We start from the raw sequence: 18,887 nt of genomic DNA on the forward strand, positions 1-18,887 counted from the left end.
GGTTAAGGCGATGAAGAATGGTGAACTGGCTCTGTAGAGAATAAGACCAGCAGAGCTGTGTATGTCCTAGCAGGGTTACCAGTGCAAACAACGTGCCTCATGGATGTGTCTTCTGGCGAACACAAAGAGATGTATGTCTAGATTCCTTCAGCAGTAACGCAAGAGTCAGCCTGGAGCTGGACAAGCAGAACAGTTCATCGTCAGCTTCAGCTAAGTCAGCTTCCATGCGCTCACCCTAGCGAACCACGCACTCATACTATTTTCAGGGTTTCTTTTACAGCAGGGATAGCCGGGCTCCCCATCACCCTGTCATATTAGTATATACAAGTAAAATTTAGTCTTTTTTCTTGTGGGATGTGTCCCTGCCTATTGCAGGGGGGTTGGAACTAGATGATCTTTAAGGTCCCTTCCAACTCAAATATCATCTATTCTATGATACTAAGATTCTTCAGGGTTAAAAAGGCAGCCACCACAGACAGAAAGGAAGAGGCAGTAACAGGGAATGTAAAATGAGTACATGAATTAACTACCCAGTACAGAAAAGATGATAAAACTTAAAGGATAAAGTTCTTTCTATGGATCTGAATGGCTGCCCTGTTTTGTAGCAGACTCCCATGTCCAAGAAGAGCTGAAGTGCAGAGGGGCCTGGTCATTCCTTGTGGCATGTGTTTGTTCAGTTCTTCAGCTACCCTTGATCATGTGGCCATGATTGCTTCTTGCACCCCTGCCCTGCTCTCCTCAATGGCCTCTGCAACGCAGGTGTGCATGCTAACATAATAAATACTGTCTATGAGCTTCTACAATGGGTAGAATAAGTTTGAGTAATTTATTCATCACATTATTTTGTACCAAAAGCAGCAAAAAGAAGGGATAATTTAAAATACCTTTCAAGCAAGCACTGCGTTGATTGTCACTTCCTGCTGGACTCTCTTTTTTGTATTATAGACCTGTATCAGATAGAGGAAAGTAACAGTTGCATAATATATTTCTCTAAATTACTATATTGTTATTTTAAAACATACTAAAACTCTGATGGCTTGTAAGAGACTCAGTGGAAATTATATATTTCCGTGCAAGATGGTCTGTCCCCTAGTTATAAAGCAGAATGAGAGCTAGAGGCTTATCAAGTCCAATTTAAATGGTTGTCACATAAGACAACTGCCACCTCTTTTTTTTATTTTAAAGGACTATATTTTTAATTATATTTTGAAGTGGTTTTCAGTATTTTAAAACCTTATATTGATTTTAACATCTGTTTTAAAAGGTCAGAATCAGAGAGCGAACTAAAAGTACAAAGTCAAAAGTACAAAGTTGAATAGGTCAACTAGATTTAGTCGACTGAGTCAGTCAGTCCAGTTAGTTTGGACTAACAGAATCATGACGGTACCATTCGGTCAGAGTAGTCTTGTAAAATTGTTCTGAGTGCATGGCTGTAATGTGTGTTGCAGTTAAAATCACATATTTCTGTTTTAGTTTGGAGTTTGCTTTTTCTCCAACTTTATAAAATTACTTTGAAAAACATGTATTTTTCAGATATTTTACCTAGAGAAGAAATGATGCTCTATTCTAAAGGGAATGGCAGAACATCTGAGATCGTACATTTAAGTCTTCACGGTATGTAAAACCCAGGTATGTGTTATTTTTGTAATTTAACAACCAAATTGAAATCTTGAACATTTGCCCTTACCATGTGTGCAATCATTCTGCATTCTTGCTGGAAATCCCATAAGTATTTTTAAAACTCATTTTCCTCTAAGTCTGGTTTTCTTTTTTTCCCACTTAGGCAAGCACAAACAAAACAGGCTTTAGCTCTATGTCTATACTTAAATCTGTATTTGGATCCTATTAAATATTAGGATCTGTAACTTCCAGAATTCTAAGTTAGGAGTCAGTCTGAATATGGCTCAGAAATCGTACTGCAGATGCACAGTGTTAACCGGAAACAATTGAGAATGGCAGTGGTATCCTGCAGGATGTGTGTAACTCGTTCGGCTCTGTGTTGATTCACACAGGACTACATTATAGATTATACATTCTGGTAATTGTGGTATTGTTATTGCTAGGGTATATCTAAGCACAGGAAATACATATAAGCACATTTGAAGTGATAACATCCACTCCCGTTTAAAAAGTAATATTTTATTCTCATTGAGAAACTCATACGTAATATAGCATTTGCAAGAGAAAATAGATAATTGCCTAATTATTACTTAGAAAGACTTCAAGGAAAAAACCTGGTTCATTACAGGAGGCCCATAACCAGCACTTACAAATAAATCCATGTAAACTTTTATTCTTCATCAGTCTTGAAATGTTTTTTTCAGTATGGAATCTAATCCAAGATCAAGCAGGAGACAGTACATTTCCATCTGAAAACAAAAGAAAGATCAAAATAAATGTTCGGTGTATCACCAAAACCGCAGTGCTAGGTTTCTGTCATGGAGAATGAGTAATACCATTCTAGTGTGTAGGATGCTCTGAGTGGGTAATAATTCCATCGGAGTGATAGGACAGATTATATATTCTACAAGAAGATAATCCTATTTAAAATCTTGCCCTAATTCTTCAGCTAAGAGAAAACCTACCCACCATACTCCTTTTCCTTAAGTGCTTCCATGCCTGTTTGTCTAAGACAGGGATTCAGCAACAGGCCTGTTCTCCACCCAACATCCCCAGACGCATCTTGCATTTCAAGAACAAATTGGCTCCAACCTTGACTTGCAAGAAGCATCTGTTCCTACTGCTGATTCTGGGATGTGGGTTCATCCTCGGCTCTGCAGCAGAGATGGTGTACACTGAGGCCACTCCCAGAGACTCTCTTACCATTTCTCTTCACAGTGTAGGCTTCAGAGCTATCTATGCACTTAGGAAAATTACTGACCAAATCAGAAGTCTCCCAGGTTTCCCTGTTGAAGGGGGTATGGATCTGTCCAGAAGATGGAGGAAATACCCACCAGGTTTTGTATGCCAGCTTCTTCTCTACAGATGACACTAACCGACAAAACATAGTTAACATATTATGCATGCTATGCCTATTTCGTACTTTGTTTCACAAGGGAAAATAGATTTAAATTGTTATAAAGGTTCCCTGTGGTTCCTCCCAACAGAAAATTACCAGAGAAAAGAAAATAAGACAAAGATTTAACTTTGCAGAGTAGAAGAGAGCTTATGAAGTTCTCTCAAAAGGCCTCCTGGCTAAACAGTGCACTTCTTTAATATTATGAAACATCTTTCCTGTATTAATTCATGAGAAAACTAACAGCAAAACTGTGAATCGAATTAATACATAGAATCATAGAATCATTAGGGTTGGAAGGGACCTTAAAGATCATCCAGTTCCAACACCCCTGCCACGGGCAGGGACATCCCACTGGATCAGGCTGCCCAAGACCCCATCCAACCTCGCCTTGAACACCTCCAGGGATGGGGCAGCCACAGCTTCCGTGGGCAACCCATGCCAGTGTCTCACCACTCTCACAGTGAAGAGATTCTTCCTAATGTCTAGTCTAAATCTGCCCCTCTCCAGTTCATACTCAATCCCCCTCGTCCTATCACCACAAGTCTTTATGAATAGTCCCTCTCCCGCTTTCCTGTAGCCCCTTCAGGCACTGGAAGGTCGCTATAAGGTCTCCTCTGAGCCTTCTCTTCTCCAGGCTGAACAAGCCCAACTCTCTCTCAGCCTGTCCTCGTATGGGAGGTGCTCCAGCCCTCCGATCATCTTTGTAGCCCTCCTCTGGACCCGTTCCAACAGCTCCATATCCTTCTTATGTTGAGGATTCCAGACCTGGACACAGTGTTCCAGGTGAGGTCTCACAAGAGAGGAACAGAGCGGCAGAATCACTTCCCTCGCCCTGCTGGCCACACTGCTTTTGATGCAGCCCAGGATACCTTTGGCCTTCTGTGCTGTGAGCGCACATACATCCAAAAATATAAACCCTGAGCCACAGCTATATCTATATCCATCCTGCAGCATGATGTCAATTGTATTGTGGGGTAAAATCAGAAGTAGAGCCAATGCTATTTGAGACTTTTGCTGTTCATAAGCCTGGAGCTTGTAATACTGATGCAGATCAATAATATCTCTGTAAATCGGTTTGTTGAAATCATAGTTATGAGTAAGGTTCTAAATGGACACTGCAACACATGATAAAGGAGCTACTAATGGATCTAATAGTGATGTAATAAACACATATACAAAATAACCCAAAGCCTAATTTTGCATTATGATTTCATTGAAAGCTTTTTATTGTTTTCTATCTATAGTATTTAACACATTTAGAATACATTTGTTTTTATGAACTTATAAATCCTACTAGTCTGACATTTTTATGCTGACAGTCAAATTAACACTGAACTGAACTTTAGTTTTGTCAGATCTCATATTAGCAAAATTTTGAAAATGTTATGCCTCTAAGTTAATATTAATATACCTTTGCTTTTGGAGGGGCTCATTACACTATTCTTTTGGAAGTGTCACCTGCTTAGGTCAGCTTTGACTTACAAGATAATATGAAGTTATGTTTAATTCTAAATATGATCTTCAGTATTTTCCTGAATAGGGATCTTTGTCCCGAGTTTGAACTTGTAATATCCTGTTTAACAAAGGAGCAGCTTCAGTAGTAGTTGAGTACTTAATGTTATGCAAGTTTTCTAAGTTTGTTGCTGGGATCAGGCCTTTAAAAGCAAAGGTCAGGAACACACTAAGATATGAGCCCCTATGTTTATTTTTTCCTTTGTAAGTCTACTTATTAAATAGACCAATAATAACTTTACCTTTAATATAATTAAACATATTTGTGTAGGTCACGGGAAATATTTGGTTGAACAGCACACCTAACACAGCTCCAGCGTGTGTGAAGCTTTCTGCAGTACTTTCAGATGCTGGATTTCATTAAGCAGTAAGAGATACTGCCTGCAAAAATATCTCACAACTTCAAAAAAGAGATTCTAATGTCTGTCTATTTCCCACGGGAGACACATTTCATCACTCTTTTACATAACATCAAAATCATTGTTTCCTTCCTTAATCATAACTATGGAAGATCAATTACAATGGAAATTAAAATACCAGACTCTGCCTGCCATACGATTTGTAATGAGCTCGAGATATCCAGAGGAAATTCTGTAAATTACTTTAGTCTCTTAATTTTGCCTTGTCTTAAATCTGTCTGATTTTGTTTGAGTTTGTAAGAGCAACTTGTCACTGAATTTTTACTGGAAATGTCCATGTTTCAATTGAAGTTCTCTAACAAGTCCTGGGCATTAAAATCCTATGAGTTCTGTTGCTTGCAAGGAACATTGCGGAGCCTCAGAGCTGCTGGATAACTCAGAAGCTTCCTCATCTTGTTTGAGCAGTATGACATAATTCTAGAACATCTAAGATAAATTTAGGGCTTAAATATTTGATTTGCATATTTAAAACATAAGAGTTTCTTAAGCACTAGAAGACACAGAGTTTAAAGATGATGCTGAGCCATGCCTCTTGCATTTACTTCTTTAATGAAGCTGTCAGAATGCTGACCAGCAAACCTGCCAGGTGCACTCTTCCTTATTTTGGGAAAGTAATCACTTGGGCCTGGGATCCACTGTACGAGTTCTGTGTGAACCCATTTGCAGTTATTTTAGGTGACACAATAAAGTGGTCAGCATAAACTGGGAAAACTTTGTCTAATACTTTGTCAGCATAACTGAAGAAATTCCTTGGGATTTAGTCTAAGTTTCATTCCAATTAATTGTCAGGATGTTGAATATTACTTATTCCACACAAGGGCTCATTTTAATCCAAAACACTGTCAGCTGGCATCGATGCAGACAAAATTGTATTTCTTCCTAAACAGAAGCCCATCTAGGTATAATCCATTTTGCTCTCCTGTCTGTGATTTGGTCTGCAAGGACAACGGGAAGGGAAACTGCAGCTGGCCTGGGATTCCCTTGCACTTTACCATGTGTCAGAGGCCCGATCTAATTAGACAAGTCTATTTCTCCACAAAATAAAACTTTAAAAAGTTAAATTCTATCTCGTTTCAAAAAGGAGCTGTATCAAGCAGACACTCAGCGAGGCAGTGAAGCCCAGTGGGCAGAGTGCTGGACCGGGATTGAGAAATCTGGGTTCTTTTCCAAACTCTCCTAACTTTTAAATGACCTTGAGCTGTCACTTTTCTGTGCTTCAGTTTCCCAGACTGTATGAGGAGGATAATTATCTTCCATCGTGATTTTAGATTTACAGAAGAAAGGATCTGTGTCAGTACTAGGCACTTCTTGCACTGGCCTGAGCGAGATGCAGCTGTGGTTAAAGGTGGCCAGGATTTAGTCAATATCTCATGTATTCCAGAAAAAATGGGAAACTTCGGTTGTTAGACTCCTTGCTTTCAATTGTCTCTCGAAACACATTTCCATGTTAAAGGTCTTTCTTATCTTTCAGACCATTACAAAATATCTCTAAAACATTTCATGTTATTTAGCTGCTGCATTAACACCCCCAGTTTTTACAGTTGTTACTGGGAATTGCAAAGTGCCTCTCAGATAGTACAAATGATAACTTAGCATAGATAATGTTCTTTTGACCAAAAAAAAAGTGTTTTTCTTATTATAGTTAACATATTTGGGTGACATTTTTATCAGTTAGTTTATGTTATATTTCAATTCGACCTTTAATTTGAAACTTTCTCTTTGAAACTAAAAAGTAGGGGGGGTAAATTATATCCTGATTTTACACACTTTGTAGAAATATAAAACTACAAGCTCTGTGCACAAAAAGAACAGTCTACTTTCAAAACTGTTGAATGCTTTGACCTCAAGGGCATAGAAACTGTTGACTCATTGTTTTTACTGCATATAATATGAGTCCTTTGTCACATCCAGGGAATGACATCATCTTCTTTATTGTTAGCAGCAGGTTTGACAAACAGAGAAAGTGCAGCACTAGTTGTCTGCTGTATTTGCTCTTAATAAGTGAGTGGATATCTGGATTCAGATTAGGATTTTTGAGTAGCATTCAGGATAAGTCTGTGCCTCGTCCTGCAAGGAGATTCCCTCCTCCACAGCATCTGCAGGGCCAGCAAGCAGGCAGGAACATTGAACCTGCAAAGTGAATGTCATTGATGGGACTGGCATCTCAAAAGTGATAAGGGGAGACAGGAAAGGAAGAGATTAGACACAGAATGAAACATAATTTCTTTAGGATTATGTTAGTAAGGAATCCCTGAACTCCTGGAAATCATATTTCTCTGGAACCTAAAATTGTGGAAGGTGGTTCTCTGAAAATAGGACATGCTAACAAAATGGGAACTGGTTATCTTCAAAACACACCAAGATAAGTATTTTATTCATTCCAAATTTATATTCATGTCTATTAGTCCTCTACTCCTAATAACTAAAACATCTAGGTCCTATTCACAAAGCATACTTCCCTATTAGAAGTATTTACTTACACCTGCCTGCTTCCTGGAAGAAGGAACAGCATTATAAGTAGTAATCAGGCAGGTGGAAGTCATTTCCACCTCCTTCTGTAGAATTCTGCAGAATTCTTTCATGGCAAGGAAAATTTTAAGTGTTGCCTCCTGAACAATAAACATTCCCAGTGAAACAGAGTTTATTCAGGGAGAGATTCCTTGAGAGTGTGATAAAATGCCAAATCCTAATCTGTCTCCATTATCCACTGCCTTTAAGTCTTCTCAGAAAAATGTGATATATTTAACTATAAAATTCTACCTTTTGGTCCCAAAGAGATTTTATGCCAAATATAAGTTCCGGTTATTATATTTCTGTGTTGACAGACTGAACCAAACTGGACTTTGAAAAGCTGAAGTCCAAACAGCCGTGAGACAAGAACCAAGGCAGCAAGCTGGGCAAGTTGGAGGCAATGGGTTAAGGATTCAGGATTGCTTAATCCCAGAGGCCCACGTACCAAGAGTGGACTCAGTTAAGGTGTACACATAGATACATAGATAAATACTTCCTAGAATGCCAGAGCTACAAAAGGGAAAACAAGCCACACTGTAAAAGGTTACGTTCACTCCCACTGACTTGGAAGCAACAGGGACTTCGTGTATTGGCCTTTTTGCAATGGACTTAACTGTACTCATGCAGGTAGAGGCAGCTGCCGTGCGAGTAGATGGCTCAGGTTTAAGTAGGTGCATCTATCCCAATTCCTGTCCCAAACTTGCATGTGAAATCTCAGATTTATCTGTTTTCAAAAGTACAAAATTTTTATTCTTTATGCTTTTTTCTTTATGTTTCAGATGCATTCGCAATGTGAAGCCTGACTTCTTTTGTCTTCTGCTCCAGTCCAGAGTTACTCTTCTGTGAACATTCCCAAAAGATGTCAAGTAGCATGAATTTTGGGCAGCTTAAATGACTTGATTTTTCCTTGCCCTGTTTAGAAGAGGCTTGGCTTGGCCAAAAGCAACAATGCCGGCCATTTCCCTTTTCCCCTTTAAAATTACTGGTCACCTTTAAAGAACTTGATCTCTCTTTTATGTCCCTTTCTGACAACTCTCCTGAGTTAAAGAGGTTGCTGTGGCCAAATTAAATGCTTAGAAAACAGACCGTACAATTAATTTGCAGTAGTAAGTTGTCTCAGCATCATTTCTCTTCAGCTCAAGGGGAATACTGGCTCCAGCAAAAGAGAAGACTAACAAAATAAAAATATTCCAAAGACATCCTGTTAGTTGTCCTAAGCTCGGATGGTGTTCTCTGTTCTTCTGTTGTACATAGTCAACAGACATTGTAAAATTCAGAATTTCTCCCCAGTGTGAAAATATAGTGTATATATGTTCTACAAGATAAGCTCTGTCTTTATGGAAAGTGGATGAAAATGTGGTGTGGCAGAGCTTTAGTTTGGTTTTCATAGGTAATATCAAACTTGCTCCATTTAAAAATACAATAACAGGACTTGTTAATTTAAATACATCAGCAACACCAATGGAGAGAATAGAGGTATGACAACAAAAGGAAAATAGCAAGCAAAATAACAGCAAATCTGGGAAAAAGAAGGAAATGATTTTTCTCTGAATATGCAAATCAGGTTTCCCATGCTTGTTTAGGAACAGAAAAGACTTGAGCTTTTAAATTCAGCCAAAATAGCAGCTTTCATTTACAACTACATTTGCACTGTTGATCTTGCATATCACAGTGACAGCAAATCTCATATGAAAAGTGAATGTAGCAAACCAAACTCAGAGATATTCACAAATGACTGAGTGAAGCCTAGTTTACTGAAGAGTTATCTATAACAAGGGTCTGCAATTCTCTGTTTGCTCTAAAACACACCTTTCCTCAAAATGGATAAAGTCTGAATTTGCTTATATGGAAACAGTCATGAAATATGAGAAAAAATACAGAATGATATTTGCTTTATATCATGTAAACTAATCAGGCTGAATGATGACAGTTTTCCTGTAATTCGGAGCACTACTGAATACTATGCATGAAAGAGTGTTCCTTCCCTCATAAATAGCTCAAGCTTTGCATATATATCAGTGTGGAAAAATAAGTATTGACTTATTCACAAATTACTTTTTAGGCACTGGGTTCCCAGAAATACATTTGTATAACAACATCTAGAAGCAAATGAATTTGTTGATGATTTAATCAGTTTTTCTTTCATTTTATGGCCTTAAAGACACCTTGATCTTAAAAATTACTTTTATCTCAATTCTGATGCTCACTTCTCTGCTTGTTCTTCTAATACAGATTTTTGACATGGATTCAGTATGCCCTGTTTCATTTTCTTTCAGATTGACAATTAAGTTGTTTATTAATATTTTATCAAATAAACAAGTTCCCTACAGGAGGCTAATTTGTTCTCCTGCTTTTATTATTTATGTATCTTTCCAAAATAAAGTATTTTTAATGTGGTACAGTTTTTTACATGTCAAATAGAGATTTTTTAAATTCTGTCATTATGCAAAACAGTGAAAGAGAAATTAAAACAAATGTTTTACCTGATTGTTGCTTGACAAGGTTTTTCTGTATTCTCAAAAAGAACAGTGTGGAGTTTCATTTGTTGCACAAAAAGCATTTTTAGCTTTGAAGATATATTAAAGACATCTTGGGAAAGCCAGACCCAACACTAAGAGTGGTGTTCTACTGGACTTAAATAAAAGACTCATATTGCTTTACTATGGTCATATCTGACCATTTAAGATCTCCTGGTATTTAATCTCCATTACATAAACTGGGAAAAATTTATTAGTAATAATGAAAATATGGGCAGAATTTCACCTGCCAAAATGCTTCCTATCACTTTTCATCACTGACTTGAGCGGGTGATGAAAACTGTCCATAATTGTGCTTCTGGGCACATCTTGACACATGGCAACCTGGGAAATAATGACTCTGTGTGTTAGTTAGGTGCTAACATGGTGAGAGAGATGTGTGAGCCTTCACATTAGGGAATTCTGCTGTCTTTGAAGCATAAATTGAAATCAATAACGTTAGTGATAAGTGGGGGGGAGAGGCATGGAAGCCTAAAGACTGTGGTAGGGCTTGTGTCTTTTGATAGACAAATTAGAAAAGGCAGATGAGGTTTTGAGCAGGCAAGAAAGTAAAATTGCCCTCTCTGTATGACACTTTTGCTATAGGCAGCCCTACACAGATGCCACCATTTATAAAAGGCACTTAATAAAAAGTAAATCTTTTTGAAACATATGAAAGACTTCTCAGTGGTTCAAGACAGACAGTATTCTCATTATTTGAGATATGTACCCAAATTATTACATTGTCAGAAATAAATCAAGTCTAACTTGTGGGGAAAAAAGAACAGGATTCCCCCCTGTATTTCATATTGTACCATTATGAAAATGGTATATTAAATTCAAATACTTCAATTGTACGATTAGATGGTGTTATTATGTGGCTTGCTAATTGATAGGTTATTCAAATGAACGTTATAATTTTAGACTTCTTAAAAGCATCCATATGAAGAACTTCCAGATTTCAGAGAAGTAAACTGGCTGTTAGGAGGGGAACACATTTACTGAGAATATTTCCTAATGCAAGTCACTGAAAAATTGTTACATAACTGCTGTGTTGCATTCCAGGACTTGGTGCAGTCTATTTTTAATACCTGGTAGGAAAGAACTTCCTGCTACTTTTTCTCTTCGAAAGCTGTTTTGTGGTTCATTAGATCATGTTGTCAGGCCAATTTTTTTGCTATCCTTAAACCTCATTTTTCCTGCTAAAATAAAAGGTGAAACTATATCAAATAGAAGAAGGTGCTGAGCATAAAACACCATTAAGAGTAAAGTATGTTAGGTAAATGTTGAAGTGGTCCCAGAACTAGGCACTGCCAACTCAGGCTTAATATTAAACCTGTAAAGAAATCTAAACATGTTAATCACATGCACTTATAAGAAAAGCAAAAGAATTCGTATGCCAAGCAACAGCACCTAGCAAGAATTTTCAGCTTTGTGTTTATGAAGACAGACTGTTTTAATTAGTTTTAATTTGATAGTTCTCTGTGCAGTGTCATCATTTTGACCATAACTTACATAACCAAAATCATTAACATAAAGCATTTTGCTTAAATGTAACCAAACTGCCTCAAACACAGGTCATGCAAGACATTTTAGGATATTTTAACTTCTAGAAAATTTACACTGATTATGTTATGCTGATGTTAAAATCCTAGACAGAGACCAATAGAGATGAAATGGACAGAGGGACCACTATTTTCACCTTGTGTGACTTCCTGCAAAGCAAAGGCCACAGCACTTCCTGAATTAATTTCTTTTCAAGCTAGAACATACATTTTAGGCAAACATACAGTCAAGTGACAGCCAATCCATTCTGTCTGCTAAAAGAATTTTAAACCATCAGTTTTATAGATAAGAAAAATATTAATACATTAAGTACATTAATAAAGTACTTGCAAATTAGCAGGCATTGTATAATTAGAAAGGACTTCTATGACCTTCTTAACTTCCATCCATAGCAGAGAAATGAAATGACAATTTTAAATGCGAAATAGCATTCAATGGTAATTGCTGCAAACATTGCCATGAACATACTCTCAAAATCCCAAGCAGGGAGGCAGGGTAGAATTTAAGTCAGGTGACGGAAGCAGGTAATACTGTCCCTCAGCTGTCCAGCCTGGTGGACATACGTTGTATAAAGGGAGGTTTCATCACATATAGCACCTCCCAAACTGCCTTAGTTTTCGGTTTGGTGTATGAAGGCAAGCAGTCAGATACAGGAGATGTGGGGCACTTTTAGGCCCCCTGTTAGGTTAATGCTTTCCCTGCGGGCAGTGATGGTAAATAATTGCACTAACAAAGGTGCAGGGAGGAAAGTAGCTGCTTTACTACCTGGGTTTAATCCATCAGCACATGCAGATCAGAGCCAGGGTATTTAAGAACCTCAGACTTCCCTTTTTGTTGCTTTGATGTTCTTCCACCAGAAGCAATTCCTTTCCCTCCCTTCCCTCTGCTGTCTCCATGAAGTTTTACCTTCATAGAATACTTTTGGATCATTTATCTCTGTACTGCTATAGATCTTTCAAGCTGTTTTTGTTGCCAGAGAAACTTCCAGCCCTCAGTCCCAGTGCTCCCAGACTCCATCCCAGCACACACCTCCCTCTCCCTCATCAAGTCAGAGCACTCTGGATCATAAACTTTACGTTCGGAGGAAATGTCTTCACCCAAAAATGTGAAATATGACTCAATTCTGCTTATTCCAACAAAGTTGCTATTAAGAAATTCATTACGGATCACTTAAAAATCTTCCACGTTTAGGCCAAAGTCATGGAGCTGCTCTGCTCAATCTTGTCTGGTGCTTCATAAAAACATCTTGTTTTCAGTTGCTTGTAACTGTTTGGGCTGGTATTTTCCAAGCTAGGCATCTGCCCCAGGTTTAATTTTTGGCAGTTGCCTGCTAAACCACTGTAGTAATTTTCAAGGACAAGGTTAAAAAAATACTTTGCCCATATTAAAAAATAATAATCCAGTTGCTTCATTCAGAAGTGTTGGTATCCCCATTTCTCTGCAGGAGGAATTTGAGATGGAACACCATCACTGGTCTAGTTTCATCCATGTACCTTTCGAGCAGCACCGTTAGTGGTTTCACAGATGCACGTCCACATGTCACAAAGTTCTAAGGCTCCATAAAATCTCTGTTTGCACGTGATTGGTTTAGAATTGTCAGCTTTTGGCAGCTAAATTTTCTGAAGATCAGCCTACACAGATAGAGCCCGTTCTGTGTCCGGCTGCTGCATGGCATGCAAACACCATGTGGAGTTTCTTGCAGAGGAACCAAGTACACTCTTTGCCTGAGGCAGTGGGGACCAGGCAGTGCTTCTCTGCCATTTCTCCTCCTGCGTTCCTAAGAGATTACTCCCTACGAGATCTGTGTACCCCTCCCAAGTGCATCTTCTCCCTTTCTTCTTGCTGCTGCTGCAGTGAGAAAAGGAGGATGAGGCATGAAGACAAAAAGAGTTTGAGAGGAGGCCTGTAACCGGCAGAGCATGGGAGGAAGCAGAGAGCCAGAGGCAGAGGGAGGAGGTGCAGGTGGTAGATGCCAGAGAGACAACCACTACTGACCAGCACTAGGACTTCTCCTAAGGCAAAGTGAGGACCAGAAATCAGTTGTGGCAGCGGTTCTTTGTGACTAGGGGGAAAAAGAAAACAAACCAAAAAAAAGAGTATATATGTATACATAATGGGATTCTGCTAGTCAGTGGGGAAAGGATATGTTATATTAGGCAAGGAGGTTAATAGGCATAAGGGAGATAAAGATAAGATGCCGAGGGAAATAATTAAGAAAAAATAAGAGTGTGTGTGTGAATGAAAGAAAGGAAACTTGGAGGTTAAAACAGAGCGTGAAGAGTGCAAGAAGGCAGGAGCCAGGGAATGGAGGGATGGATAAACAAAGTGTGGCAGAGCAAGAGCTGAGAGTTGCCTGAAAACAACACAGAGGAGAAAGAAGGCAGGAGAGAGGCAGAAGGCTGATTAGTTAAGAGCATCAAGGGAGAGAAGGAGTGTAAGTGCAGATCAAACTCTAAGAATAGGCTGATTTTATGAGTCAGGCATCAATGCAAACTGTGATTTATCTATAATGGTGTAAGAATAGAAATCGGGTATGGCTAGCATCTATAGCCACACTTCTTTTCTTGTCAGACAGCTTCATCAAATATTCTGGATCTCTTGAGCCAGAGAGACAGAGTTAAGGTGACCGCATGTCACTATCTGTTTACTTTTCGGGCTTCCTCTGACTTTATTAACATTTGAAGTGCCTGAAGTGCAATATGCTGATGTTTTAACCACTCTAAAAAATATTTCTGCAAAATACATTTGAAAATATTTTAAGTAATTACAAAATTATAGGTAGGGCTGCCAGCAATGCCTCTCACTGGCAGAGCAAAGCAAGGCCCTATGCTCAGCTCCATGGCCTTAGACTGGGAGTGTTTGGCATCTCCAGGGTTTGCATCATCACCACAGAAATTAGCCACACTTCATCACAAGGATGAGCAGCATTGCCTTCGCATTTTTTTTCTCCCACTACCTGGAAATAACAACACCTGGAGACACGGGAAGAGAGAGGTGGAGAGGGATGGGTGCCCTGGGTGGTCTGTGCGCGCCCACGGGCAGAGCAAAGCCAGAGGCCACTGGAGCAGAACCCAGGGAGTGCAGCAGCTGGAGGGGGAATGGGGAGTGTCCTGCCCGGTGGAACTGGTAGAGCTGCAGAGACACCAGAGTTACACTCTTCCAGTGATAAAGTCGGGAGAAACTGATATTTGCCTCCGATAAGATGATTCAGCTTGCAAGCCGGAATTTCTTTAACATAAATGGCAAATAGTTCCCCACGAGCAGCACATTTGGTTTGTTATGTTCTGTCAGCTGGAAGGCAAGCTTTGCAGAGCTGAGCTGCTTTACTTTCCTTTTGAGAATGAAAGTAGCACTGCTCTCAGAAGATTAAGTTGTTGGTATGTATCAGGTGATAGGAAAAATTACTCTGACACTGCAAATGGTCTGCCATACATTTATTTATATACTTAGGTGCTGCAAATGTTCATTTGCTATTTATCTGTTTGTCATGCCAATAGCTTAAAAACACAAATTACACTCCCAATAACCACTCCTGGGGTAAGGCTGCTGCTATTGCTTGATTCCTCCTAAAGATTAAACAGAACTAAGAGCTGATACATTGACCTATCGCTTCTCAAAGAATAACTCTGTTCAAATTCTGACCTATGTCCCAGCTAAAAATGCATTCAATCTTTTCCTAATTCGTAATAGATAGTTGTGTACATTACAAAACCATCTCACTATGTGGCAAATTAAGTTGTCTGTGGTTAGCTCTGGAATTGCAGAGATATGGCAGAGCACTGCAGCATTGCATAACGAGCTTCTCAGACTTTGCCTTACTCGAGTGAGTAACAGGAATCCTTATCTGTAGTGAGCATCAGATTCATCCCATTTTTGAGAAAAGCATTAGTATCAAATACACGATGGGCATGTTATGCCTTGTGGCTGCAATGTTTTTTCAATTAACTTCTCTGAATATACCACAATGAAAAGTGTCAGCTTTTTGCCTCAGAGGCCTATAATTAGATTAAATGAATACAGTTAATTATCTACTACCTTCTTTACACAGAACAATATGTTTCTATAAATTAAAATGCTCGTACAGGAAGGAAATTGTTGTTCACTGTGAATATATCATCATGTAGCACAGCTTTTTGTCTGCAGCCCTTATTTTACAGGAGCTAAAACAAATAACATCTGAAAAATCCACAGACGTCACACTATCCAGAGCATATACGTCGGTACAAGGATGTGATATTACTGAAAGTTACAGTGCTTATGAAACAATATATCCTCTTTCATAGACGTTCTCTATGAAATTCTCTTAAAGAGATTAAATACATCTCTGCTTGTCTACTTTCAGTCACAGCCTCGAGGACTATACTATGTCCAGATACAAAGCTGCTTTTTCTAGCAGAGCATACTTCTCCTTTCAAAAAAACTTGAAAAAAATCCATTCTGTGCAAAGCATTTCCAATTAACAGCTCAGTTTCCAGGCCTGATGGTATCCTAAGAAGCACGGACTGAAAATCTCCTCTGCCTGTTTCCCAGCATCATTAAATACAAGCAAGTTGGTGACCGATCAATACACTCCCCCCGGGCATGCCTGGTGTAGAAGGGCAGCCATTCAAATAGGGTACATCACCTTGGTGGTAACTGAGCTGAGGCAGAAAGCACTCTTTTTGATTTGACAAAATGTATCCAAATGTCCCTGTTTCCATCAGAATAGATGTTAGTAACTTAGAGGCCTAAACATGTGAACCTCCCTCAGCAGAAAATTACAATTAACCTTTGCAGAAGCCCTTATTCCGGCCTGCAGTATCCTCTGCATATAAATGCAGTGTGTGCCCAGGACAGGTCTGGTATCTCATTAGGGTTGAACTCTGAAAAGCTTTTGAATACTCATTTTATTGTGATTTGTGCTGTGTGAATATCTTTTCCTTTGAACGTTCATTAGCTCCTTGTATGAAAGTTTTCATTAAAATATTGTGTTGATAATAATCTTAATATTGAGCAGTGGAGAGGGCTTTGTTGCCGTATAAATGCTGCCCCGTTTCCTGCTTTCAGGGTGTAACAGGCGAAGAGAAAGACCATCTTGATAGGCACTATCTGCTGAAGGAAAACTTTCAGCAGGAGCTGTGAAGTGGCTTTAACCTTTCAGTGTCTGCACTGTGAAGCAGAACGTTTCATGCTTCCTACACAGAATGAAGATTTTTATTTAGAATACTCATAAACACCAGTGGCCCTCCTAATTACTTCTACAAATATCAGAAAGCAGTTGCAGAGGAACAAAGAAATGCAACTGGAAACATGGTTCAGTGGTCTTGTACTTCCCTGAAAAGCTGATTATACTTTTGGCTGATTCAGTGTCTTTCAGAGGGAATTTACCCTTTTTGGCAGTGTGAGTTGCTGCAGAGCTGATTGGACTAACGGCAGAAATTGTATCTTGGGCTGAGGAAATTAACTCCTGGTCCTGTGTGTGTCCAACTGAATTTCGTCAGCGAGGTCTATATTTTGTCTTTTAGCCCCTCAGTGTCCCTTGTTTTGTAGGATTCAGAGGCCATTTTAGCACTAGTTTAAAAATAGAGACATTTCATTTATGCTTTCGCAGGTGCCTTGCCCAGTTCCCTGCTTTCCCTGCACGACTTATCTTTTAGGATAAGCACTAATGAAAGGTCAAGGTTATTCTGAAGTATCCGGCATAGAGAGTTCTCATCCTCTTAGTTCCTTAAGATGAATTCTGCTTAATTATAACCGATACTGTGCTGAAAGGTAATTCAAACATTCTGGGCAGAAGTACAAATTGACAAGCCATAACCTTTAGCACTGTTGAAACGTCCCTGCGATTTGTACTTCTTCAAAATGCAAGAAGCCATCTTCCCACTCGGTGCCATGGCAGAAGTTAATTTTTTTTCGAGTGGTGCTCTGTAATTTGGGTGTGCAGAGCAAGACTTGGCACAGCTGGAGCTGGCTGTCAGAATTGTGCCCTGGAGTTTATATCCGAAGATCATTTCCTGGCCTCTGTGACACAGACACCAACAAGGGTGGATGTTTATTCCCCCCCCCCTTCGCTTGTCTTCAATTTTCAAATGTAGCAAAAGGTCATGGGAAGCTCTGGCTGGGTGATACACCTTGCTTCCCATTTTTTTAAGGAAACCTGGAGGCAAACCTGCCTTTTTTTATCTTCTGCGTGGGCTGCACTGGGAGAAGATGCTTCTGCATCTCTGAAATGCGGGCCGGGGGGAGCCCCGAGCAGCAGCCGCAGAGATGTGTCCCCACCATCCCCCCCCCGGCAGATGCGGGTCCCTGCTCCGTACTCACTGCGGCTGAGGGGCTGCGGAGGCACCGGGGATGCGCCGAGGAGCCGCCGGTCCCGGCTGCGGGGGAGGAAGGGAGGGAGAAAGGGGGTGGGAAAAAAAGAAAGAAGAAGAAGATAAAAAAAAAAAGAAGAAGAAGGAAAAAAAAAATAAAAAGGAGGAGGAGGAAAAAAAATAAAAAAGAAGGAAAAAAAAAAGAAAAAAAAAAGGGGCACAGTGCAAGCGGCGGAGAAAGGCGGCGGGAGGATACGGGGTGCCCGGCGGAGGATGCGCGGGGCGGCGGGGGGAGCCGGGGCCAAGCGGCGGCAGAGCCCGCGGAGGAAACCCGAGATATAAAAGCAGACTGTTATTTAAGGCGCGTAAATTTAAAAATATTTGGACAGGAAGAGAAAGGGGAGAGGAGCCGCGGCAGCCAAAGCTAACGGTTTCGGAGCCCGGCGCCCCCCCGCCCGGCCGCACCTCCGGGCGCCTCCGCCCGCCGGCCATTCGAGCGCCTGTGCCGGGGGCAGAAATCGGTCTTTCTTCTTCTCTTCCCTCTCTTCTCCTTTCCCCCCTCCCGCCACGCACGGGATCGCAGCCCTCGCAGATAAAGCAGCAGCTCTCCTCGCTTTTTTTCGAGGGGATTTCATGGCTTCAGTAGGCGGGTGATAACGCGTGGCTGCTTCTGGCTGCCCGGGGAGGTGCCAGGTGCGATTGTGGAAGAGACCCTTTTCCTTCTTTTCAAAGCTAAAAACTGGTGGGGTTCTATTATTTTTAACTCTTTCTTCACGTGAACCTTGCAAAAGCATCTCCTACGAAGCTCGTTTCTTATCCCACCGTGGGATAAAGCGTTGATTTCACTCCTCTCCCCACACTGACGACTGGAAAGAAAGTATTTTTGTGTACTTAAACATGTATTTCATTTATTGCACTGGCGACTGGGCTGAATTCACCTCCAAATCCCTCCTGAATGACGCTCCCCCGTGGGAGGGCACGGCCAGCTCGGCGCCCCCCTCCCCGGCTCTCCCACCCTCGCACCGAGCTGCTGCCACACATGAAGCCCTGATGG

The 18,887-nt window shown here is 40.3% G+C and overlaps 1 long non-coding RNA gene across 2 annotated transcripts; it reads right to left on the reverse strand.

Annotated features, from left to right (window-relative positions):
• Nucleotides 1–883: 883 nt before the first annotated feature.
• LOC128852912 (uncharacterized) lies at nt 884–18,437 on the reverse strand. 2 transcript variants are annotated; one of them, XR_008451030.1, is made up of 4 exons: nt 18,299–18,437; nt 17,844–17,899; nt 2,271–2,369; nt 884–947 (listed from the first exon to the last, which is right to left on the reverse strand). It is a non-coding gene; the product is annotated as an uncharacterized LOC128852912 (long non-coding RNA). The 2 variants fall into 2 exon arrangements; XR_008451029.1 differs by lacking the exon at nt 18,299–18,437 and having other exon boundaries at nt 17,844–17,920.
• Nucleotides 18,438–18,887: the final 450 nt, after the last annotated feature.

This window comes from Cuculus canorus, chromosome 8 (genome assembly GCF_017976375.1).
Source record: "Cuculus canorus isolate bCucCan1 chromosome 8, bCucCan1.pri, whole genome shotgun sequence".
Classification (NCBI taxonomy): Eukaryota; Metazoa; Chordata; class Aves; order Cuculiformes; family Cuculidae; genus Cuculus; species Cuculus canorus.